The sequence below is a fragment of the Papio anubis genome, chromosome 18 (assembly GCF_008728515.1).
Source record: "Papio anubis isolate 15944 chromosome 18, Panubis1.0, whole genome shotgun sequence".
Classification (NCBI taxonomy): Eukaryota; Metazoa; Chordata; class Mammalia; order Primates; family Cercopithecidae; genus Papio; species Papio anubis.
The window spans coordinates 21,327,461-21,352,268 of NC_044993.1; the positions used below are offsets into that span (position 1 = coordinate 21,327,461).

The following is a 24,808-nucleotide window of genomic DNA, read 5'->3' on the forward strand; positions in this document are numbered from 1 at the left end:
GGAGGAGTGGGACCAGGGCAGCTTCTCTACAAGCAGGTTGAAATAAAACAGGGAGAAAACCAAACTCTTGCTTTCAGGTTTCAAAAAAAAAAAAAAAAAATATATATATATATATACACACACACATACACACTGCGGGAGTGTAGGATAAGAGGAACTAGGTTTGGCTGCAGGTCATATAAAGATCTCAGCATCTTAGCTTACCATAAGCTTCACATGAACCCAGCTGGAAAGGTTGCTGACTTGGCCACTGTGAAGACTTATGGCCAGGACAGGGTACTGGCCTCTGGGCCTGCCAGACTTCACCTGGGGTTGAACATTCTGGTCTGGTCACATATTTGCTGAGATAGGCAGTTATGGTGGAGGAAGTTCTATAACACTTGGTGCATGGGCCCTGCTGTTCCTGAGGGCAGAACTGGGTCACATGAAAGCCACAGGGGTAGGCTGGGTACAGTGGCTCACACCTGTAATGCCAGCACTTTGGGAGGCTGAGGCAGGTGGGTGACCTGAGGTCAGAAGTGTGAGACCAGCCTGGCCAACATGGTGAAACCGTGTCTCTACTAAAAATACAAAAATTAGCCAGGCATGGTGGTGCACGCCTGTAATCCCAGCTACTTGGGAGGCTGAGGCGGGAGAATCACTTGAACCTAGGAGGCAGAGATTGCAGTGAGCAGAGATAGCGCCACTGCACTCCAGCCTGGGCGACAGAGTGAGACTCCGTCTCAAAAAAAAAAAAAAAAAAAAAAGAATGAAAGTCACAGGGGGAAAATGCCAGCTCAACACCTGAAGCGCAGGTCAAAAACTGGACAGGCTGTCCCATGAGGTGGCAAGGTCCTCATTACCAGGGATGTGTAAGCAGAGGACAGAAAGCCATCTGTCCAAAATTTTAGTTGAACTAGATGATGAATGCAGTCCCTTCCAACTCTAAGATGCTATGATAAGCTTCCGCTGTGTGCTAAATATTGGGCACCATCTACAAGGCAGGACATTGGCCCTCCAAGAGCCTCCTGGGGACCTACTGAACTAACCAATTACCAAAAAAAAAAAAAAAAAAGAAAGAAAGAAAAAGAAAAGCAAAAAGGTGCATCCTTACTAGATATTAATTACACGTAAAAATAAAAGGAAGGATCATTTTATACTCTACATTAGTAAAACCTGAAAGTAATGCCTAATGTTGGTAAAGCTGCAATAAAGCTGAAACATTCATTCATATTGGTGTTTAGGTAAAATGGGTACTACCGTTTTTAAAAGCAATGTAGCGTGCGGTGGCTCACACCTGTAATCCCAGCACTTTGGGAGGCTGAGGTGGGCAGATCACCTGAGGTCAGGAGTTTGAGACCAGCCTGGCTAACATGGTGAAACCCCATCTCTACTAAAAATACAAAAATTAGCCGGGAGTGGTGGCACGCGCCTGTAATCCCAGTTGCTCAGGAGGCTGAGGAAGGAGAATCATTTAAACCCAGGAGGCAGAGGCTGCCGTGAGCTGAGATCATGCCACTGCACTCCAGCCTGGGCAACAGAGCGAGACTCCATCTCAAAAAAATAAAAAAATAAAAGCAATGTGGCAGATGGTATTAAAAAAAACCAAAACCATATTTAATCCTACAACCCAAAAACTGCTTGGGAACTCACCTTAAGAATGATTTGTAAAAGGTAATTGCTATAAACTTGAAGATATTCATTACATTATTATTAATAGACAAAAAGTCCTAACTAGGGGAGAAGTTAAGTGTGGTATGGTAGATGATAGAATACTGGGCCATCATTACAAATGGTGTTTATAAAGAACCACTGTTTCTGAAAGGCAAATCCTGCATCTTGTTCACCACTATAGTCCCAGCACTGTCTAGAACATAGAAACGTTTCATTAAATATTTATTGAATGAATAAATGGACAACTGAACAAATGAATCCAAGCAAAGGAAAATGCTTATTATATGTTATATATTTTCTAAAAGAACCAAAAATTATTCCTAAGCTATGATTTCCAGAATATGAAAGATTATATACACATATGTCCTAGATGTGGACTATAATATGGAAAACTTAAAAAATTAAAAATAGGTCAGGCTTGGTGGCTCACGCCTGTAATCCCAGCATTTTGGGAGGTCAAGGTGGGTGGATCACTTGATATCAGGAGTTCGAGAGCAGTCTGGCCCAAACGGTGAAACCTGTTTCTACTGAAAATACAAAAGTTAGCTGGGTGCGGTGGTGGGCACCTGTAGTCCCAGCTCCTCGGGAGCTATGATTGCACAAGAACCGCTTGAACCCAGGAGGTGGAGGTTGCCATGAGCCAAGATAGACTGCTGCACTCCAGCCTGGGCAACAGAGGGAGACTCTGTCTCAAAAAAAAAAAAAAAGAAAAAAAGAAAAGTTAGGTTTATGTATTAGGGAGGATGTGCTGTTATTCTTATTCATTCAAAGCATTTTGCTGAGTACTTATTACGTACCAGATACTGTTCTACATGCTGAGTATAGCAGTGAACAAAATAGACAAAAGTCTCTACCCTGATGGAGAGCTTATTCTACTGGGTCACTGGAGAGTTGGGAGTGGGTATACACAGACAAAAAAAAAAAAAAGAAAGAGAGAGAGAGAGAATGTATATGTCACATGGTGATAAGTGCTATTGACAAAAAAAATACCAGGCAAGGGTGATAGTAAGTGTCAAGAGAGAAAAGGGTGCCATTTTATAGGACGACCATGAGCATATTTAGGGAAAGAGCTTCCAAGCGAAGAAAACAGCAAGTACAAAGGCTACAAAGGTGCTGAGGCCACAGTGTTTGATACAATCAAAGAAGATTAAGGTACTGGAGCAGAGAGTCTACGGGAGGGGTCAATGAGGCTACAGGAGTCAAAGTTCATGCTCTATAGGCTACCATAAGGACTTTAGGGTTTGCTCTCAATGACACAGAAAAGCCTCTAAGAGCAGAGGTGTGACATGATCTGACTTGGGTTTTAAAACAGTCACTCCTCTTGTAAAAATATTTTATGAAAGTTTAGGATAAAAAAGAAGAATTTTAAACATTGGCCAGATTATCATAACATTCATGAACTGATTCACAAAATATATTTTGAGCTGCCCCCAACCCCACTTCGAGGGGCTGGAATGCAGGCCTATTTCAAGATTACAAAGACATATCAACCATACGAAAATGTTTTAATATAACATTCTTTTTTTCAAAGATAGGGATTGCTCAAAGCAATTAACTGATTTTGTCCTTTTTTCTTTAGACATTACGGAGATTGTTTTTCTTAATTAACATTTAGATGCACGTTTCATATTCTATACCAAGTCCTGTAATTGCAAACTGAGCTCCTGCTTGGGAAATTCTAAAGTTGGCTGCTTATTTGACTTGTCTTAAATATCCCACGCACAGTACTTTGGCAACATCACTCACAATCCGGCATTATTGATAGGAGACCCTTGTGGGAAGTCTAAATGTGCTGGCAAGATTATTTGAAAAACTAATAAAATCCTTGTAATCCCTTTCAAGGATGCAGAGAGGAATATGGCTGCATTTCAAATTTGTGGCATTTCAAAGGCATGAATTAAGCTCTAAGCTCTACATTTGGAAAAAAATAAATCAACACAAGTTCTCTAATTTATGTTCTAAACTGAGAAAACAAATCGTTGCTAAGAAATAAAATTTGCAAAAAATAGTCAAATTTGTTTCCGAAACACATTTTCTAGTTAATATGCACATACTTAAATCTACAAACTATACCAAAACATAAATTACAGGAATCACTACTGTTGAACTTGGTTGATACAACTTCACCATGAAATCTGGAGTCACTTCTTGGTTTGGTTAATTTTATTCTGATAGTCTGCCTTTTAGGGATGTATAAAACTGATCATGTGTATTGATTTTGACACAAGACTTCTGTGAAAATGTATGAGAGGCCAGACGTGGTGGCTCACGCCTGTAATCTCAGCACTTTGGGAAGGCGAGGCAGGTGGATCACCTGAGGTCAGGAGTTCGAGACCAGCCTGGCCAACATGGTGATTCCCTGTCTCTACTAAAAATACAAAAATTCCATATGAACTTTAAAGCAGTTTTTTTCCAATTCTGTGAAGAAACTCATTGGTAGCTTGATGGGGATGGCATTGAATCTATAAATAACCTTGGGCAGTATGGCCATTTTCACGATATTGATTCTTCCTATCCATGAGCATGGTATGTTCTTCCATTTGTTTGTGTCCTCTTTTATTTCACTGAGCAGTGGTTTGTAGTTCTCCTATTAATTCAAGATGGATTAGAGACTTAAATGTTAGACCTAATACCATAAAAACCCTAGAAGAAAACCTAGGTAGTACCATTCAGGACATAGGTATGGGCAAAGACTTCATGTCTAAAACACCAAAAGCAACGGCAGCAAAAGCCAAAATTGACAAATGGGATCTAATTAAACTAAAGAGCTTCTGCACAGCAAAAGAAACTACCATCAGAGTGAACAGGGAACCTACAGAATGGGAGAAAATTTTTGCAATATACTCATCTGACAAAGGGCTAATATCCAGAACCTACAAAGAACTCAAACAAATTTACAAGAAAAAAACAAACAACCCCATCAAAAAGTGGGCAAAGGATATGAACAGACATTTCTCAAAAGAAGACATTCATACAGCCAACAGACACATGAAAATATGCTCATCATCACTCACCATCAGAGAAATGCAAATCAAAACCACAATGAGATACCATCTCACACCAGTTAGAATGGCAATCATTAAAAAGTCAGGAAACAACAGGTGCTGGAGAGGATGTGGAGAAATAGGAACACTTTTACACTGTTGGTGGGATTGTAAACTAGTTCAACCATTATGGAAAACAGTATGCCGATTCCTCAAGGATCTAGAACTAGATGTACCATATGACCCAGCCATCCCATTACTGGGTATATACCCAAAGGATTATAAATCATGCTGCTATAAAGACACATGCACACGTATGTTCACTGCGGCACTATTCACAATAGCAAAGACTTGGAATCAACCCAAATGTCCATCAGTGACAGACTGGATTAAGAAAATGTGGCACATATACACCATGGAATACTATGCAGCCATAAAAAAGGATGAGTTTGTGTCCTTTGTAGGGACATGGATGCAGCTGGAAACCATCATTCTTAGCAAACTACATGTTTATTATCGTTAGATGTTCTAATTTCTCCCAACTCAAAACAAAATTGTTCCTCAATCTATATTCCTTCTGGTTTTCTCTCTGCTCCCCTTCCAAAGCAATCCATTCCCCCCAGTTGTCTACATATACTCCCATTCACAGAGACTTCTGTCCCTGCTACTCCCCTGCACCCACTCTCTCCCAGGTCACCAGTGACCTTTTTGTTGCTAATTTGGTATTAGTTTTTTCAGACCTTGGCTTATCTGAAGGTACCACGCCACCCCACTTCCTCCCTGTGGCTTCTGTGGCACCCCACCCTATGATTTTCTTCCAGTCTCTCTGACTGGTCTCACCTTTTCCTCTGGGCTCCTCTTTCTCTACTTGTTCCCTAAATGTTGGCATTTCCCAAGGAATTTTGTTCTTTTCTTTGACCCTCTCTACTGAAGGATTTCATTCATTCCCATGGGTTCAATTATGATCTATATAGTGATAATTCGATAATTTATGAGTATCCCTTAACCAGATCCCTCTCATAAGCTCTGAACCACCTCCTAGACACCTTGTTTGGACATACTATACCCAATTCAAACTTACCTACTCCTCTTCCTGCCTAAACTTGCTCCTTTACTGTATCACATCTCAGGGGACAGCACTCCCATCCATCCCCCTAGTTACCCGGGGCAGACACCTGAGCATCGTCTTTGACTTTTACCAGTTTCCTCCATGCCCTCAGCTCTCATTCACAAAGTCCTCGAATATTTACCTTCTTAATATCTCTTTGATGAGCTACTTTAAAAAGATGGGAAATTTGATGAACTATTAATACTTAAAAAACAAACAAACAAACAAATAAAAAAATATCTCTCAGATCTACCCCCTCTTTTCCACTCACCATGCTGGATCACCGCAGCACGTTCCCGATCCACATCCCAGCCTCATCTTCTCCTGGCCGTTCTCCAAACAGCCCCTCGACTTTTTCAAAATGCACATCTCCTTAAAAACCTTCATTAGCTTTAGAATAAAATTATATTCTCAGCCTAGAATACTAAGTTCTTCAGGATCCAGCCCTGGTCAATCAGTCTAACCTCTCAGTGTCTGAGATTCAGCATTCTAGTTAATCTCCTCTACTTACTGAGAAGACCCATGGAACTTCACTGAGATCTTTTCTTCCCCAAGAAGAAGGGAGAAGGCCAGCACAGTGTTCCCCTGGAACCTTTCACAGCTCTAGCTTCAAAGCACTTAGAATTCCATTCATTCCTTTAGGTTCTGTGCCCTAAAACCACCCCTTAAAAATGACAAAACAAATATATTGAGCATTTTCTCATATGAGTCAGGCCTTTCATCTCATTTAACCCTCACAATTCTGAAGAACACATCATTTTAATTTCACAAATGAGAAAACTGAGACCCAGAACAATTAAATATTAAATAACCTAATCAAAGTCATACAATTAGTAAGAGAGAGAAGGGGGATTCAAACTCAGATTACCCAAGAAATTATCCCCTGTTTATTCATAGTCAAACCAATTTCTGGTAATCCAAGAATAATGTGAAAACAGACTAACATTTGGTAAGTGCTTAATATTTATAAAGTACTTTACATAAGGAATCTCATTTATCCCTTATGACATTTTCAAATAAACAGACTGCAAATCCAAGAAGGTAGTTTAGGCAAGGTCACACAGCTAGTAAGTAGCTTTGAATTTCCCTACCTCTACGCTTAAAAAAAAATTTCTTTTTTTTTTTAAAAAGACCAGCCCAAGCTGGTCTCAAATCCCTGGCCTCAAGCAATCCTCCTGCCTTGGCCTGTCAAACTGCTGAAATTACAGGTGTGAGCCACTGCACCCAGTCCCACCTCCATCCTTATTAGCTGCTACCTAACACCAATAAATAGCATTTTACAACTGAAGAAACAGCTCCAGCCCAGGGTCACACATCTAATCAGAGGCAAAGTCAGGATTAGGATCCAGGTTTCCTAACTCTACTTGGCTGGGCAGATGCTGTTATAGTCTCTGAGTGCTGACAGAATTGTGGAACCCTGACTTTTTCCTATTTATAACAATTTGCCAAAACTGAAATTGGATTCCAGTGGTAGATGGATGGTGGTGCACTACTTCTGAAGGGGTAAACTGACCTCCAAAGGGTTTCAGCTCTGGCTCCAGGTGGACTTCTTTGGTATCCCTCTGCAATACTCGGGTGATACTCTGCTGATGCCCACCTGGTGGCATGGTCCTCCCCTGATCCACCTTTCCAACAGCTTCTGCTGTCACTGCATCCACTGAACGAGGCACTCTGCTTTAGCACACGTCCCATTTCCCCCTGCCTCCTTACCATTTTCTCTTCAGTAATAAGGCCCCATCTGTTCACCCAGCTCCAGTTGCCTTCCCTGATGGTTTGGCCAGGATCAAAGCCCCTCTGCCATGCCTCTTAAAGTCCTGTTGGTTCTTCCCTAAATGCCATCTGTTTTACTCACTCCCCCACCTTAGCCTTCCCTTCCTGGATGTTACTAACTCAAGGATGACAGAGCTGCTTTCTCTCAGGCTCTCTCTCTTTGGTTTGAATTAGGTTCAGAGTAAAAGTCCCCTTGGTCATTTCCTTGTTGGCCACAAGTTAATTATTCTCATATATTAAGGCATTCTCCCCAGAATGTATCGGCTGACATACACAAAAAAAATCTGGAGAAGGTGATAAAATGAAATGTGTAGATTAACTAGGCCATCTAGCCAACAACAGAATGTTTAGTGGAGAAATATTCAGGAAAGATGCTACCTAGCAATGAGGCCTAAGATGCTGAGCAGACGGTAGAAAGAAGAGCAGGAGGCCAGGCACGGTAGCTCATGTCTGTAATGTCAGCACTTTGGGAGACTGAGGTGGGCCTGGGAGGCAGAGGCTGCAGTGAGCTGAGATCACACCATTGCACTCCAGCCTGGGCAACAAGAGCAAAACTCCATCAAAAGAAAAGAAAGAAAATAAAAGAAAATAAAAGAAACAGCAGGAATCTTAGGACGTCTTTGCTTCATAACTGACAGGGCAGATCTTTCTCAGAAAAGGAGTGGGAGGTAGGGCATTTAGGCACAGAAAGGAGTAGGGCCAATAGCTAGAAATAGCGGAACATGAAGAACTGATGACATTTCAGGGAGAACTGACAGCAATAATAGGCATGGGTCTATCAGTCTCTAGCATCAAAGGATTAAAAGGGTACTCAAAGCATTCAGGTAAAATCCCAACCCACTGTACAAATGAAATAAACATTTCTTCAAGGGGGCGGCATCCCTCTAATCGAACACTTCCAGCAATGAGAAATGCCCAACTTTAGGAAATCAGAATTTTGGAGGTGTATGTGAATGAGGTTCCTTTATTTTCTTTTTTAAAATTTTATTCTTTCTTTCTTTCTTTTTTCTTTTTTTTTTTTTTTTTGAGACAGGGTCTCACTCTGTTGCCCAGGCTGGAGTGCAGTGGTGCAATCTCAGCTCACTGCAACCTCTGCCTCCAGGGGTTCAAGCGATTCTCCTGCCTCAGCCTCCTGAATAGCTGGGATTACAGGAATGCGCCACCATGCCTGACTAATTTTCGTATTTTTAGTAGAGTCAGGGTTTCACCATGTTGGCCAGACTGGTCTTGAACTCCTGGCCTTAGGTGATCCGCCCGCCTCAGCCTTCCAAAGTGCTGGGATTACAGGTGTGAGCCACCACGCCCGGCCCAATTCATTTTCAATTCAACAAATATCTATATTTATATCTAAATAGCTAGTGAGTGCCTACTACGTGCCAGATACTAGACACTGGACTGTAAGTATGAATAGTATAGACATGGCCCCTCCCCTGTGGATCTTATAATGAGGAAGACGAGTACATAAACATGCAAGTAGAACAGGGGAAGTAGATGGTGCTGCTCAAACACAGGGTGGGGCACTCAACAGAGAGCCCAGCATCTAGATGTCTTCACAAAACAGGCGGTGTCTAGGTTGGGGCTTGCCGAGGAGTTAGCTGAGGGCAGGGTGGAGGGGCCTAAGGGAGTAGGAGACTTCCCAGCTTCCAAAGAAGTTAAGAGTGTTGCAAAAAGGTGGAGTCCAGATCTCGAAGGGGAGAGTGGGCTTAAGTCCCGGGGCATGGGAAGCGCCCTCCATCTGCTGCGTTAGGGGAGATGCTGCGGTATCCGGTAGTGGTGTGAAGGAGGCCAGGACCTGCGATGGGAAGACGGAGGCGGGAAGGCCCTGGTAGCCCAAGGGATGACCAAAAGTGAAAGGCTCCTCTATGACAAGATTGAGACAAAAATAAAGGAATAAAGTTCTGAATGCGGTGGGAGAGTCTCCTCCGTCCTCCCTCACCTTTGCTGGGCAGGAACCAAAGCGGCTTGCCCTCGGTTTGCCCCATCACCGACGGGTGTGGTGGGGGCACAGCTCTTCGCCCTTCTTCTCAGATAGGAAAACTGAGGCCCCGGGTCCTGAAGCAGAAATCAAGGTTTTCTCCTCGAAATGGCCTCCCAAGAGGCTGCCCGGGGTCTCACACGATCCTTCGAGGGTCCTGCGGCCTGCCCCACTTCTCTGCCAGCCATCCTCGCCTGGTCGTCTTTGCTATGGAAACGGTCCTCCCGCCCTGCTCCGCGCCTTCGTGTCTTCAGTGCACCCTGGGAAATGCAGTCCCTCTCTGTTTGCCTGCCCGCGGCGTGAGCCCACTCCGCGTCCTTAAAGAACTATAAGTCCCAGAAGGCTGTGTGAAACTCCACCGGTCTCTGGGGGATGTGGTCTTGAAGGAGAGACCCAGGAACCAGCGGGCGGGGCCGGAGGGAGAGGGGACGACGCCCCCAATGGGCAGACTCCTGGGCGGGGTCCGGGTCACCATTGGCTACGGCGGCGCGAAGGAGGCGGGGTCAGAGGAATGAAGCGCGGAGCTGTTCGCCGCTCCAGGTGCTGAGTCTGAGGGAGGCTCCGGACCCGAGAGCCGCGAGAGCAGCCGCCGCTGCAGCCGCCGCCAGATCTGCGGCCGGGAGCCCGGGCTGAGGAGCCGGGAGGAGCAGGGTGCGCTGCCGGGCGCTGACCGTCCTCCCGCCCGCCGTCAGAGGTCGGTGCTGCTGAATTCGCTTTTGTTTTCTTGGGGAGGGGGCGAACCGAGGCGTGAGGGGCTCGGGGAGTTGACGGGACGTGTTCTCGCTGCTCTCAGGACCGTGGGTCCTGGACAGCCATAGACTGACTAGGGGCCTCCTGTGGCCCGGCGCCGGAGGTCGGAGCAGTTTGGGTTAGTTTTTGTTTTATCGTGGAGAAGGCTTTTGAGTATGAGGGTCGAGGGCTGGGGGACACCACCCCCAATCTCTCCTGGGAGAGCGAGGAGGCTTGGACCCTCCTTCCCACTGTGCCTGGCGACCGGACTGCTCGAATTACTGAGGACGGGAGGAGGGGGTGTTGTGGGATGAGGGGACTGGAGGCAGGGGGACCCCTCCCCGCAACACTTCGGCTGCTCGAGGTTACAAAGGAGTCTGGTGGTGATGGATGAGATCGCGGACCGCTATCCCCAGCCCAGACCCTCCCAGGGTTATTAAAGAAAGGCGTCTTGGGATGCCGGGAAGACCCTTCCCCAGGCCCCTTCCTCCACACTCGCCCCCCCATCCCCCCTCCTCCCCAGGCCCTAGGGTTTTGTAAAGAGGAGGACCGAGGATGTGGATGAGACAGAGGACTCTTACCCCTTCCACTTGGACCCTCCTAGGTTATTGGTGAGGGGTGGAATTGGGATGTGGCAGGGAAAGGCTGGGAGACCCCTCCCCATCCTGCTCGGAGTCGCGGGTGGAGGAAAGCACTGACACTCGGAATCCCCCGCGCTTGGGCCCGCGCCTAGGGTTGGGTGGCCTGGGTGTGGGAGGTGGTGTAGGGGGATGTAAGAGGAGACGAGGGACCCCTCCCCATCTCTCCCCACCCGGGCCTCATCTCCCAGGCCCTCCCTACCTGGATCCAGGCCTGGGGCTCTAAGTCGAGACGACCCTCACTAGCCCACCACGCCCCGGGGACTGAGCCTCTGGCACCTCAGCTGGGGCCCAACCTCAGATGGGCATGTGCAGAGCGGGACGGGGCGGATCTCCTCTCAAGCACTCAAGAGCTCCAGGTAAATGCTACCCCCAACCTCGTGCCCGCGAATCTTTGGGGGCTGCTCCGCTCCGATGCAGGGCGCACCCCAAACCGAGGCTCGGGGACCTGCTTCTAGGACGCGTGGTGGCTGTTCCCAGGCACGGGGCTTTCGCGCTCGGCCCAGGCATCCTCGAGAGGACAAAGCGGCGGTCGCTGCACTGGCAGGCCTGCGCCGCGGGCTGGGCGGGGGGCGCGGCCTCGGAGGGGGGGCTTCGGGCGCGGCGCGGGCAGCTTCCACAGAAACGTGCTGGGAGCGGGGCGGGAGACAAAGCGCACGGGCTTCTAGCGGGCCAGCGCGAGCCGGGATGGAAAATCCCGAGGGAGGAGGCGGCTGAGCCGGGGCAGGGCACTATGCCCCACATCTTTCTCTTTTCCCATACCCCCTACCCTAAGGCCAGCCAGGCACCCAGGATTCTGTGCACACGATGGTAAACAGGACCCCTTCGAGGGCCGGTACGGGGGGCGTTCAGGCCCTGTGACCTGTGACCACTAGGACAGGGACAGGTGAGGGCTCCACCTTGAGCAAGGGGCCTGGAGTTCACGGGGCATGAGTGGACCAGGATCCAGAGGGACATCCTGACTGGACCCTCCCACGCCCCATCAGCCATGTTAGGTCAAATTTGGTTCTGGGGTGGGGATGTGTTTAAATGTGTGAGGGTTTGCATGGATGATGGTGTGGGTCAGAGTGTGGGTGTGAATGTGTGACCGGTTGAATGTACCCATGTGTGTTTCAGTCTTCATGTGTGTGACACGGCCAGAGCTTGTGTTTCTGGCTGTGTGTGTGTGTGTGTGTGTGTGTATGTAGGTGAACCACTTACTCATTTACTGCTGGACTTGGATGTTGTGGGGGTGGGGAGCAGGGTAGTCACATCTTCAACTCTCAAGCCACAGCAATGGCCTAGGGTCTGAGCAGATGCCCTCAGGGTGAAGGCAGCTTCAGGTTGCTTTGTGCCTAGCCTGCCTGGCCTGCGTAAGGCCCAGTAAGTGGGGAGTTCACAAGTATGTGGAGACTTCTTCAGCCCTTCTGAGGTCTCAGGTCTGACCCTAACATACTCACCAGTGCCCTGCCCTTCCCATTTTATCAGAAGCTTTATCCTACTGTAATAGGCTGCTCCAAAGACCAGAATTCTGCCCCCTCACCACCACCATGTGCTTCCAAGTGAGGCTTAGCAGGGGACTCATCAACAGAGTCACTTATGATGTGGGTGCAAGACTACGTGGCAAGACAACTTTTGTCGCTTTGGCCTCCATGTCTGGAAGGGCATGGCACTGATGTTGCTGGTCAGTCACAGGTGGTGTCTTAGAAATACTAGGTACACTCAGACAAGAAACAAGGGTAACACAGACGTACACTACAAGGTGAAACCCCTAGAGGATGAGCATGGCCCTCCCAAACCTGCCCTCCCCAATAAGTTACCCTGATCTCACAGCGCTTGTATAGCAAAGGTACTGTGCAGCTTTGAGATAATCTTCACAGAGACCTACTTCCCATAGGATGAGAGACCAGATGATGGCCAGCAGAACAGCAGAAAGAGCAGGTACCACACAATGTAGCCACCATCTATCTAACCCAGGCTGCCTGGTCCAGTTCCCACAAGTATCCACTCCCAGTGTCCACAGCGACCTCTGCTGGAAAGAGGTTAAACCAGACACAATTTGGCAACTAACACTCCCCCACGGTGTAGAGGCTCAGAGTGGGTGTGAGCGTTGTTAGGTAAAATCACAAACCTTTTTACTGGGGGGCTCCCTCCTACCTTCAGAGTGTCACGTTGATGTTCTTGTCTGAAGTTCTTTCAAGTTAGTTCAAGCCATGGAATTGCTGCTGTCTTCAGCAATGGAAATGTTTAAAGAGGGCTTGAAGGCCTTTGTTCAAGTTTCTGACCAGTGGAAGGTGGGCATCAAACCCATTTATAAGGATAATGCATGGAAAACACTTACCAAGGTCAAAGAGGTTTAGGCATCTCCTGTCTCTCCCTCTACCTCTACTACTCTCTTCTCCTCTTTTCCTGTTCCACATTTATCCTCTTCTTTCCCTCATTATTAAATTAGTCAATAACATTTTTCAAAAGTAAACCCTCTTTTCCTCAAAAACAATGTAGCCCAGAAAATGAAGGCATCTGGAGGCTATTATCAAATGCAAAAAGCTGCAAATACGGCTCTTCCAGACCTAATGACAGAAGTGGGGGAGAGAGATGAGACATGCTCAATCCTAAATGCCCATCTGGTGACATGTGTCTCTTCTCCTGGAGTCACTCTGAAGGAATTTCACACAGTTACAAAATCTTAAGAGCTCCTCAAAGGAAAGAAGGTATTTTAATACCTGGTATTGTTCTTACTTTGGCATCCATGTGATTTGCATTGAACTATGTGACTCAGTATCATAAAGTAAAAATAGGACTTAATCTCTTCCTTGCCTGTTTGGAAGGTGACTGCATATGGTGTGTTGTGTTCTGCATTGGAGAGTGAAAAGCTAAATTGCCTCATAAATTGAACCACCTGCTTATCCTGATTAGAATGGTGCTTAACATCACCTACAGGCAATAACGTTATTTTATGTTTCTTTTAATTTATACCTGAATCTTTGTCTTGTAAAACATTTCCTCATGCTCATACATTATTACTTTCACTTGAAGTTAATCAAGAATGTTTAATCCTTGTACTGAAGCCAAACAAATTAAATATCAGCAGATTCAGGAAGATGTGGGTGGTGTTTCTGTTCTTTTTGGGCTCAAAAAAAAAATTGGAGTTCATAGAAAAGAAGGAAAAGGCCCTAAGATTTGGTAAATCTTGTGAGCATTTCTGAAAGGCTCCTTAGAAATTTCCAGAAGGGCTGGTCATGTTGAAGAATCTGAACATGCATGCAAGTGGCAGCATGCATGCTGGAAATGAGACTGCAGCCCTGGCATTCCTAAATCACTGCACTAATGCAGCCTTTGGAAAATTTCCCAAGACCCTCCTGTTCCCTGGGGCAGCCGGCTGGATCGCTATGGAGTAGAGCTGTCCAAGGTTCTGGAGTGCTGGCCTCACCCACCTGGTGGGAAGGGAGGACTTCAGGGTGTGAACTAGAAGCAAGAGCTGAGGGCCATGGCCTCCGAGAGGATTCCCCCAAAGCTGAGTACAGAATGGAATAGGAGGAAACAGAGCTGTGGAGGGTGTTACTGAATTACTTCGAATGAACTCATCAGCAATCCCTGTTTAAAGAATTATGAGCTAATAAGAGGAGACATTTTCTGACCCAGGCTCTTCACATGTAAGAATGTATTTAATCCTCACAGTCCTATGAGGTAGGTGGTGGCATAATTCCCACTTTCAAGGTGAGGAAACAAAGCTTTGAGGGCTTTCCCAGGGTTGCACAGAAAGGGAAGAGTTTAGGTTCCATCCTGGATCTCAAACTCTGGAAGTTCCTCCTTACCACTGTTTTTCCCTATTGCTATTATAGAAATAAAATTGAACTATTGGATTGTCCTATGTAAGGTTATAATCAAATGCCAGAGGAATAGGATTGGGGGCCAACTAGGATTTAGACACAAATCAGTCTTTTCAAGTTCAGCAAGGATAGTGCCACCTACTTTACATCTTATCCAGGTTTGTTAACTGAACTTGTTTACCAAAGAATGGGGAGAGGGCAGTATAATGACCCTCATGACCAATAGCCCAGGGGTTTCTTTCCAGCATGGAAAATTTTCATAGGAAGCCAAGCGTAGATGGCAACAAAGTGTTGTCATTGTTTTTCCTTTTTAAGAAAGGAAGGAAAATTAAAAAAACATGAGGAAGCTGTTATTATTTGACAAAGAGTACACATAGAGCCAAAGAAATAGAGCTTGTCTTTATTTCCTAGCATCCTGTTACAAAGCTGAAGACACTCTTATTGTTAAGAGATTCCTTCCACCTATTCCCACTCTCAGATTTTCATAGCAAAGCCTCTAACACCTAAATAAAATTTTCACTGTGTGGGCCTCAGCCAATCTCAGGGAAGCATTACATTCCTGTCCTTATGCCACCCAACCAAAGCTCTACCTCCATATGTGGCTGCAAGACTCTAGAAGGTGGGAAGGTTTGGGGTTTGGTGAATTTCAGACCACAAGTCTGGTCCTCCTAAAGTGGCAGTTCTAACTGCTCCAATCTTGCAACATACACAGGGACTGGTTTCTGAGAACTCCCCTTTCAGTTTGGGTATCTAAAGAGGGTAGAAAGGAATGAACTTACATTTTTTCTCCTCTCCCAGGGCCTCAGTCTGTACAACACTCAGATAGGGGGTTAGCCTTTTAAGAAAAATGCTTCATATCCAGCTGAGTCTCCATTACATTTTGAGTGATTTCTTCCCCTTCCAAGTTGGGGCTTTGCAGAGCTCTGATGAAAGGAGCAAAGGCTGCTACTGCTTCTCCCGAGGGCACTTGGAAGCCAAGGACCCGGCACCCCGTCTGGGTCTGCTCTGACTCATATGACTGCAGACAGATTTGATTGTTTTCTTATTTAGAGTCATTAATTAACTCTCCTCAGCATCAGAACAGCATGTAATAAGAAGGAGACCATTTGCGGGGGTCTCTAGGCAGCCATGCCTAGGGCTGAGTACCATCTCCTTTGCACACAGGATCAGGAAATGGTTTCTAATCCTGGCTATAACCCTTCAGAAATCTTAGATTGTTAAGATTTTAGGCCAATATGAGAAAGTGCAATTAATTGCTAAGGCGGTTATGATCATTCTGGCAAAAACTGGGAGGCCTAGGAGTCCCTCAAAGGAGGACTGGATTTCCATTCATTCAACAGACGTTTCTTGTGCCTACAGAAATGTGTCAGGCACAGAGCTGGGCACAGGGAACACAACCACAATGTGGGATAAGTCCTTTCTTACAGAAATCTTGAATGGAACAAGGAAACAGGCACAGAAACCCTGAAAGAATGTGTACTGTAAGCAGAAAGAACTTTAGAAATGGGAAGAATCTTAATAATCATAAACCATCATGTATTTTTTAACATGAGGAAAGACAGTGAGGGAAGTTGAGGGTTGCTCTGGCCACAGCCCTGGTTAGTGGTTCTAAGATGGGGCTTAGAACCCAGATTTTTTAATGCCTAAAGCATGTTCTTTCCACTGTCCTAAACTGTTGCTCTGTTCATTTAATTATACAAAGGGCACATTTCCATTAATATAGGCTTCTTTGATCCAATACCAATGCAAAACCCAATTTTAAAGTTGAAATAGCCCAGGCACAGTTGCTCATGCCTATAATCCCAACACTTTGGGAGGCTGAGGCGGGAGGCTTGCTTTGGGCCAAGAGTTCAAGACTAGCCTGGGTAACATAGTGAGACCCTGTCTCTATAAAAAATGAAAACATTAGCTAGGCATGGTGGTGAATGCTTGTAGTCCCAACTACTTGGGAGGCTGAGATGGGAGGGTTGCTTGAGCCTGAGAGTTCAAGGCTGCAATGAGCTATGATTATACCACCACACCCTAGCCTGGGCAACAGAGCAAGATTCTAAATTTTTTTTTAATTTAAAAATGTTAAAAATAAAGTTGAAATAGAAACAAATAATAGAAAAAATAGGAAAAGTAGAATGTCCTTCTATATATCTTTTGTCCAATATGGGGCCATAAGCACTTGAAATATATCTAGCAGCAATTAAGATGTGCTGTAAGTATAAAACATACACCAGCTTTCAAAAAATTAGTATAAAAAATAATATAAAATGTTGCATTAGTAATGGTAATATTGATTACAGGTTAAAATAATATTTTAGATATATTAAGTAAAATATATTTAAATTAATTTCACCTGTTTCTTTTTACTTTTGTAATGTAGCCACTAGAAAATTTATATTATATATGTGGCTTGCATTTATAACTCATATTATATTTCTACTGGGCAGTGTTGTTCTAGACTGCTTCCATTTAGGAGGATATTTTCTTTATAAACTGAGGCATTTAGCAAAGTAGGTCTGCAATCAATTAGCCTGGAATTTGAATCCTGGCTCTGCTATTTGGGCTGTGTAACCTTGAGCAAGTTGTGCGTTTGTTTCCTCACCTGTAGAATGAGGTGATAATAAAGCCTGCCTCCTAGATTTCGAGCTAAATCACTTAGAACAGTGACTGACAGGTCCAGAGTGAGTGTTCACTTAATATTAACTATTGTTATTACTATTGGAGGAAGCTTATGAAGTGTTACAAGATAAGGGCTGGGAGGCCGAGACAGGTGGATCACGAGGTCAGGAGATCGAGACCATTCTGGCTAACACGGTGAAACCCCGTCTCTACTAAAAAATACAAAAAACTAGCCGGGTGAGGTGGCGGGCGCCTGTAGTCCCAGCTACTCGGGAGGCTGAGGCAGGAGAATGGCGTAAACCTGGGAGGCGGAGCTTGCAGTGAGCTGAGATCTGGCCACTGCACTCCATCCTGGGTGACACAGCAAGACTCCGTCTCAAAAAAAAAAAAAAGATAAAGGCAACAGGAAGGAGAGCAAGCAGACAATTTTCAGATAAATCAAGCTAAAGATTTATTACTAGTTAAAACGTGATTGAAAACACTTGCTAAGTATGTGGCCCCTATTTTCTGACAGATAATGATGTTGAGGAAAGATTTCAAGCCATTTACATAAGCATACAATGAATAAACAAATTAGCTAACTGCATTATGCACAGGTCTTGACTTCAGCTAATGAGTTGAGGAAGAGGATGATTGTACCAGATGACTCAAGAGCTCTAAGTCTCTTGGACTCCCAGATTCCTCAGGGAATGACAACCTTGTGCTCTGGGAGAAAAATTTTGGACAGGAATCAGACATACCCAAGGTCAAAGCTACTCTGCCACTTACTGGGCTTGGTCAAGACACTGAGTCTCAGTTTTCTCTTCTGTAAAATGGAAGTAGTATCAACTCTCTCACAGGTTGTAGTGAGGATTAAATTACATAATACAAATAAAACATCAGGTACATAGTAGGCACTTAACAAGTGATAGCTGTGACTAAATGGGATTACAGGTATTCTTTAATAGAGAAATTTTTGTTCTTTAATATAGAATTTGCAGTTCAGGCCACGCACAGTGGCTCATGCCTATAATCCCAGCACTTTGAGAGGTCAAAGCGAATGGATTTCTTTAGTCCAGGAGTTCAAGACCAGCCTGGGCAACATGGTGAAACCCTGTCTCTACTAAAAATACAAAAAATTAGCCAGGCACGGTGTGTGCACCTGTAGTCCCAGCTACTAAGGAGGAGGCTGAGGTGGGAGGATCACCTGAGCATGAGAGGTAGAGGCTGCAGTGAGCCAACATTGCACCACTGTACTCCAGCCTGGGCTACTGGAATGAGACCATTTCAAAAAAACAATGAAAAACAAGAGAGAGAATTTGCTGTTCAGAATCTTCAGAGCCTTTCCTACAACTCTACCGTGTCATTCCCTATCCTTATTCAGTCCCTGAGGAGATTGAATGGACAGTTTCACCTGATTAAGTGTGTCTACACCAAAACGTAGGATCTCAGGAACTTTGGGCACACTCTACACAATCTTTCATGTTCTTCTCTGTCTGATTAACGCACATGAGGCTCTTTCCTGGGATAATGAAGCAAGTAGCAAAATGGGCATTGTTCTCTATCATGTTTACTCTGAAGTTCTGACCTCAGTGTTTAGAGCACTTTACATGTAGCTTTGCTTTAAAAAAGAGATAACATAAATATGGAAACCAGAGCCCAGAGCCATTTCTCCCGACCCCTAGGGCAGACCATGGGTCCATTCACTGCGTAGCTCTGAGGGAACACATATTGTTGCTGTTCTCAACCATCGCCTCTTCTTCCAAAAGTTTGCCTTCTGGAGGAAGACGGCCGAAGACATATGTATTAAGCTCAGTGAAGGCTTATGTTAACAGAGCATGTTGAACTGTAAAGAAAATACTCAGATTAGTCCTATAGGAAAAGTGAGGATCCCTTCAAATGTTTTAGCAGGAGAGCAACACAGTTTCTTGACTCAAAGAGTGGTGGGTGAATTGAGGTGGAGGGAGGCTCACCTCTGGTTCTGTTGAGAGGCCCCTGACTTCCAGGTACCAAGTACCAGTGATAAGTTATCTGGGGATAGTCTGGAGTTAATATGCACATTTTCCTACTTATTCTTTCTTTTGTTCATTCAACAAATGCCAAATGATGGATAGCTACAGTGGGGTGTTTTGAGAACCTTCCCCAGGAGGAGACCAAGGTCTGGCTGGTGAGAGGAGAGACGCTCATATGGAGATTGAACCAAGGAACAGGGGCTGGAGTAACCATAGGAGGCCTGATTAAGGCAGGTTGGCTATGGCAGTGGAAAAGCTATGGATGCCAACCAAACTTGAGTCTGAATCACACTTTTACCACCAAATGTGTGGCCTTGGGCAAGTGCTTTAACCTTTCCAAACTTCCTCTTTCTCCTCTGGGGCAATAAAACTAACTTTTCCTGGGCTGCCATGGAAATTACATGGCAATATATATGAAAATGGTTAGAGACAATACTAACCCTCGTTCAAGTGTTTACAGTGGGTCAGGCATTGTGCTCAGCAACACATATGTGTAAAAGAATACCATTATTATCCCTACTTTATAGCTGAGGAAAGCAATGCTCAGGGACTTTAAGTAACTTGCTCAAGGTCATGCAGATAGTAAGAGGACCAGGACCCCAACCCAGGCAATCTGACTGCAGAGCCTGTTCTTAACCCCTGAGATCACTGCTTCTCTGGTTCAAGATCAGCAAGAACCCAATAACTATTATTTTGAAGGAGAGAGAGGTGATTTGTGGGTCAGCTTGTGGAGAAGTCTTATGCTTTGTCTTCAAGCATGGGTACAATATGGAGAATCTCTGAGGGGTGAGTGGGATGGGGAAGGAAGGCAAGGGAAAGTTGTGATCAAATGAACAGGGGTAGGAATGAGAATGCTATGTTCTGGGAGCACTGAAACGGAGAAGTTTCCACATGAAATAGATGTTTGGAAGGAAGAGTTGAGAAAGCCTTGAATGTCAGACTAACAAGTGTTAGAGAATCAAAAAAGTTCATAGGCAAAGAAAGGTATATGAAATCTGAAGCCTTCAGTTTGAGGCATCTCACTGAATCTGGGTAATTTGTGGCAGTGTTGAGTGTGCTCACCAAGTATCTGAAAGCCAGAGCTTCTGGAGGGTATTGCCAGGTAGCACCACAGTCGAGCATTCCTACCAGTACTATTTAGTTTTCAAAGAATTTACATGGTCTTTTCTCTCATTTGGTCTTCACAAAAGCCCTGGGCAGGTGAAGGGTAGCAGGTCTGCCACAAGGATTCCTGCCTGTGTCAAGTTGCAGGCAGGAAAGTCTGCCACGAAGCACAGATGCCAAGAACAGCTGCAGTGCCCAAACCTAAGCACAAAGCTTAGAAGAGGCTTTCTCTGTGAGGGAAGAGAGAAGATTTGCTCCCTGTGCTCTGGGAGGCAGGAAATAGTATCCTTTGGTTCATGATTCCCAGTGACACCCCTGAGCAACTGCCTCCCAAGGTGGCTGCTGGGAGGGCCTGAGTTGGGGTCACTGCAAATTCCACAGCCCTTTTTGGTTGCAGCACCATCAGTCACCTGCTCCCATGCAAACAGCTTGTTTCACAAAAGATTTTTTTGGACCTGCCATCTTGAATTCATTCTGCTTATTTCTCTGTAGGCTGCAGGGGCTGAAAACCAAACCCCATCCTTCTTAGGCTGGTTAGAAGGAAAATCTGTCTTTTCTAATGGCTGCAGTCGCACTCTGCGCCAGACTTCTCTCCATGGCTATGCTTCTAATGACAATGGAAAACAAAGGCAGGAAGGGAGAGGGGCACAGATGCAGCACTTCTTCCAAGAGGCACCAGCAGTTCTGTGGAGGATGCAAGGCAGTGAGGAGGTAACTTTCACAGCTATGAGAGAGTCTCTTGATGAGTAAAGAGTTTTGATGTGCCCGATGATAGAGGATGAAAGAGATCACTGTGTTTTGTTTGAAAAGTCATGCTAGAATTCCAGATGCTCTCCACAGTTCTGGAAGGGTGAATACAAGGGTGGGCAAGGCCACAACAATTTTGATAAGTTGTCCAGGGATAAGACCTTAGTGATTATAAACATATAACTAATGAGAAATGACAAACACCTGGAAATGAAATGTTAAGGCTCATCTGGCCATTGACCCCAGTAACAATGTGTGTCAGCACATGCTGAACTCAACAGGGTTGAATGGTGACTTCTGGAAAATAAAATCAAGTTGGGAAATCAGAATGATAATAATACAGGCACAGATGTTTGGAATGGCTGTGCATCCGAAAGTAGGGCTGTTTGGTTACGTCAGAGCAACTTCATCAGCCAGGACCAAGTGTTCACGCCTTGCTCACACACCTGGTTCCTACTCTGGGTTGAACCCTGTGCTAGACATTGGAGAGATGGAAGTGAATGAGACACAGTCCCTGTCCTCAGGGAGGTAGTCAATTCTAAAACAGAACAAGAGATGCAGTGTAGAAAATGTACAAACGAACATGGCCACTTCATGAAGTTCCCTTCTAGGTGCTTCCTCATGCCTCTGAAATTAATGTAGCCCAACAGGTGAGGCAAGTTGGGATCTTATAAATACTGCCAACCTTATCTCACATCAGGTCTATGCAGACCTGGTATGTGGAACCTGAGGTAGCAGAGTAAAGGCAAAGGAGGTAAAGGCTGGTGTATTTCAGAAGCTTGTATACAGTCAGTGAGAATGATTTGCCTTTGTATTCTTTATTTGAAAGACAAGCTCTTGAGACCCTTTGCCTGCAATTAGAGCATGCTGTCACAAGGGGCACCATGAATTAGTGTGGTCCAAGCAGCCATGTGTCCCACAGGCATGGTATGCTGAGCAAAGTACAGTTTTTCCATTGTTAACCTTCAGAAGAATATAACTTTAAATTAATTGACTATAATGGGATTGCACATTTAATAAGATCAAGCCATAGTAACCTATATGTAGTGAGTGGAGGGTTGTGAATTCATCAACATTCATTTAACAAAATCCATTGTGTGCCTACTACTATGTACAGAGAAAAGCACAAAGTCCCTGCTTGGTACTCAAGTCCTAGAAGGAAGACAGAGATAGATAATTACAGTGCAGTGAGATAAGTGGTAATATGGAAGGAGGAGCAGAGAGCACTGGGAACATGGAGGAGTGAATAATTCTACCGGGGAAACACACACCACACACACACATGCACACTGTTGTGTGTTGGGTCCAGACAGTAGCACCTGAGTCAGAGGGTTTATATCAACACACACAGAAGGGGAAAAGCCAATGTATTGGAATACTTTTATATGCTATAAAGGATTCAGATTGTTCTATTGCATGAACTTGGACATATCACCTCTGTCTCTTGACCTCAGTTTCCTAATCTGGTGCTCTGAGGGTTTGGCAGTGGCTATCTTGACTATGTGGGTAGAGCAGCATGGAGGTTAGAGTAATGACTTTGATCTCCAGTGACCAAGCCTGGGATTGTCCTTGCCCTGAGACCTCCTCAGCACTTGTTTTTTTGGGACCCTAGTGATGCCACCACTTGATTCCAGCTGAAATGTTCCAAGGAATCATAGAGGATAAGCTAAGATTCTGGTTCCAGAGGAACTTGGTGTTTGTGGGGTACAGACTTTGGTGTAGAGTGGAAATGGTCTAGATCTCCTGAAGTGCCATTGGCTTCACCACCCTCCCCAGTAGCCAGGCTGGCCCTGCCATAGCACTGACCACTGCACACACTGCCTGCCCCCTTCTCACCAGTGGTCTTCTGACCTGTGGCCTGTCCCTGAGGCCACTGTTGGGAAAGCCTTGTCCTAGTCAGGCAGAGGATCGCCGACAGCAGGCCAGTCCCACTCCTGCCCCTCCGGCCCCCCAGAAGATGAGGCCCTTCTTGGCCTGGGACTCCCTCTGGAGAACTTGGGCCCTGGCAGGTTGTCCCTCCCACCCCAGCCAGCCCCCACCCTGCCTTTCCCAGGCCCCAGCCCTCCCTGTCTGTGGCCCTCAGCAGAACAGGCACCTCTGTGTTAGAGGATACAGAGGAGCAACCAACTTGAGTAAATGAAAAAAAAAAAAAATGCCAGTGTTTAATTTTAAACAAACCATTTAAAGCTGCTAATTGCCCTATAGAGAGTTTTAATATGCAATATATTAGAGCAATACCTGGTTAAGAGAGCAGACAAATGGAGGCACTGAAAAAGCCCTCACTGAAATTCCATTTACAAGTCTTTAAAAGGACTTTTTAGGTGAATGCCCAGGAAACAATTTGTATGCCCAGGAAATTTCACAGCTGAGACCAATAGGCCTTTACCCACCTGTCTAGGCCAGAGCCAGCTCAAGTCCCCTTCCCCCAACCTACCCTCACTCTGGTCCCTCAGCCCTAGAACCCTCTCTCTGCAGAGTTCATCCCTGCCAGCAGGGACCAGATCTGCTCAGGCTGCCTTTCTCAAACAAGGGCCAGTGGAGCCAGAAAGAAGGGCTTCCAAACACAGGTGGTAGTGATGACACTTTCTGCCACGCCTCCTACCCACCATTGCCAAACACACACACCCTGTGGCCTGGACAATCCCTTCATCTTGCAGGAAGCACTGGGGCACCTCCCAGGAGTGGCCTGCCACTCTCCTGCTCCAGGCCTGCAGGACTCCCTTCCTGGAGCTAGCAAACAAAGAAAAACCAACATAGGGCCTTTAAAACCACTCTGCAGAGGATGTCGCCTCCACCAAAGATGAGAAGGGCAGGCTGAGATAAGCAGAGCTGCTTAGAAACCGAACACAGAGTCAAATTAAAACATTCATTGGAGGCAATAGAACGCGGATCAGTGGAGTGAGAAACAAGATGTCTCCCTTCCAAATCACTGCAAAAGAGAAAAGAAATCATCAGCTATGGCTCAAAAGTCAGAAAAGAAAGGAAATGCAGAAAACATAAAACAGATGACAGGGGGCCACCTGGAATGGTTATGACGATAAATCTAAGCATTTAACATTCCCTTGTAAGAAGACAAAGGTTCTAGATTAAATTAATACAGGAGACTCACCTAAAATTAAATGGCTCCAGGGTAGGCAAAGCTATCCCAGGTAAATGCAAACAAAAGAAAAAGCGTGAGTGGCTATATCAGACAAAGCACAATTTAAGGCAATAAGCAGTGTCAAGTAGGATAAAAAGGGTAATTTTATATTCATAGGAGCAATTGTGAAAGCATAACTGTTCTGAACATTTGTACACTGAGTACTTTAGCATCGAAATACATGAGGCAAAATTTGTTACCGTTAGAAATACAAGAAGCTGGCCAAATGACAGTTGTGGGCATAAATTTACATTCTTCTCTCAGTACCTGACCTCAAATAACCAAAACATATATGACAACAAAAAGGAGTAATATAATGAAAATTTAATTAAAAGGTGGGTACTGAACTTTGTACCAGTCTGAATGATGCTTGCCATGTTTTAAAAGCCATAAATTGATGCCTGTGACATGTGTTAAATTTAGTACACATTTATGTATACAACATAATTATAATAGCAGTTTTCAAAATCCTAAACCACTGAAAAGCCACTGAAAGAAAATAGACCAAAATGTTAACATATGGTACATTTAGAAAGGTTGAAATTTAGGCA

At 45.2% G+C, this 24,808-nt stretch overlaps 1 protein-coding gene across 1 annotated transcript in view; it reads left to right on the forward strand.

Moving 5' to 3' along the window:
• Positions 1-9,625: 9,625 nt before the first annotated feature.
• SMPD3 (sphingomyelin phosphodiesterase 3) overlaps positions 9,626-24,808 on the forward strand; it is a 92,239-nt gene continuing 77,056 nt past the window's right edge. The window contains exon 1 of the mRNA XM_003917089.4: positions 9,626-10,184. The gene's annotated coding sequence lies outside the window, so the exon portion shown is untranslated. The remainder of the gene's footprint in view (positions 10,185-24,808) is intronic.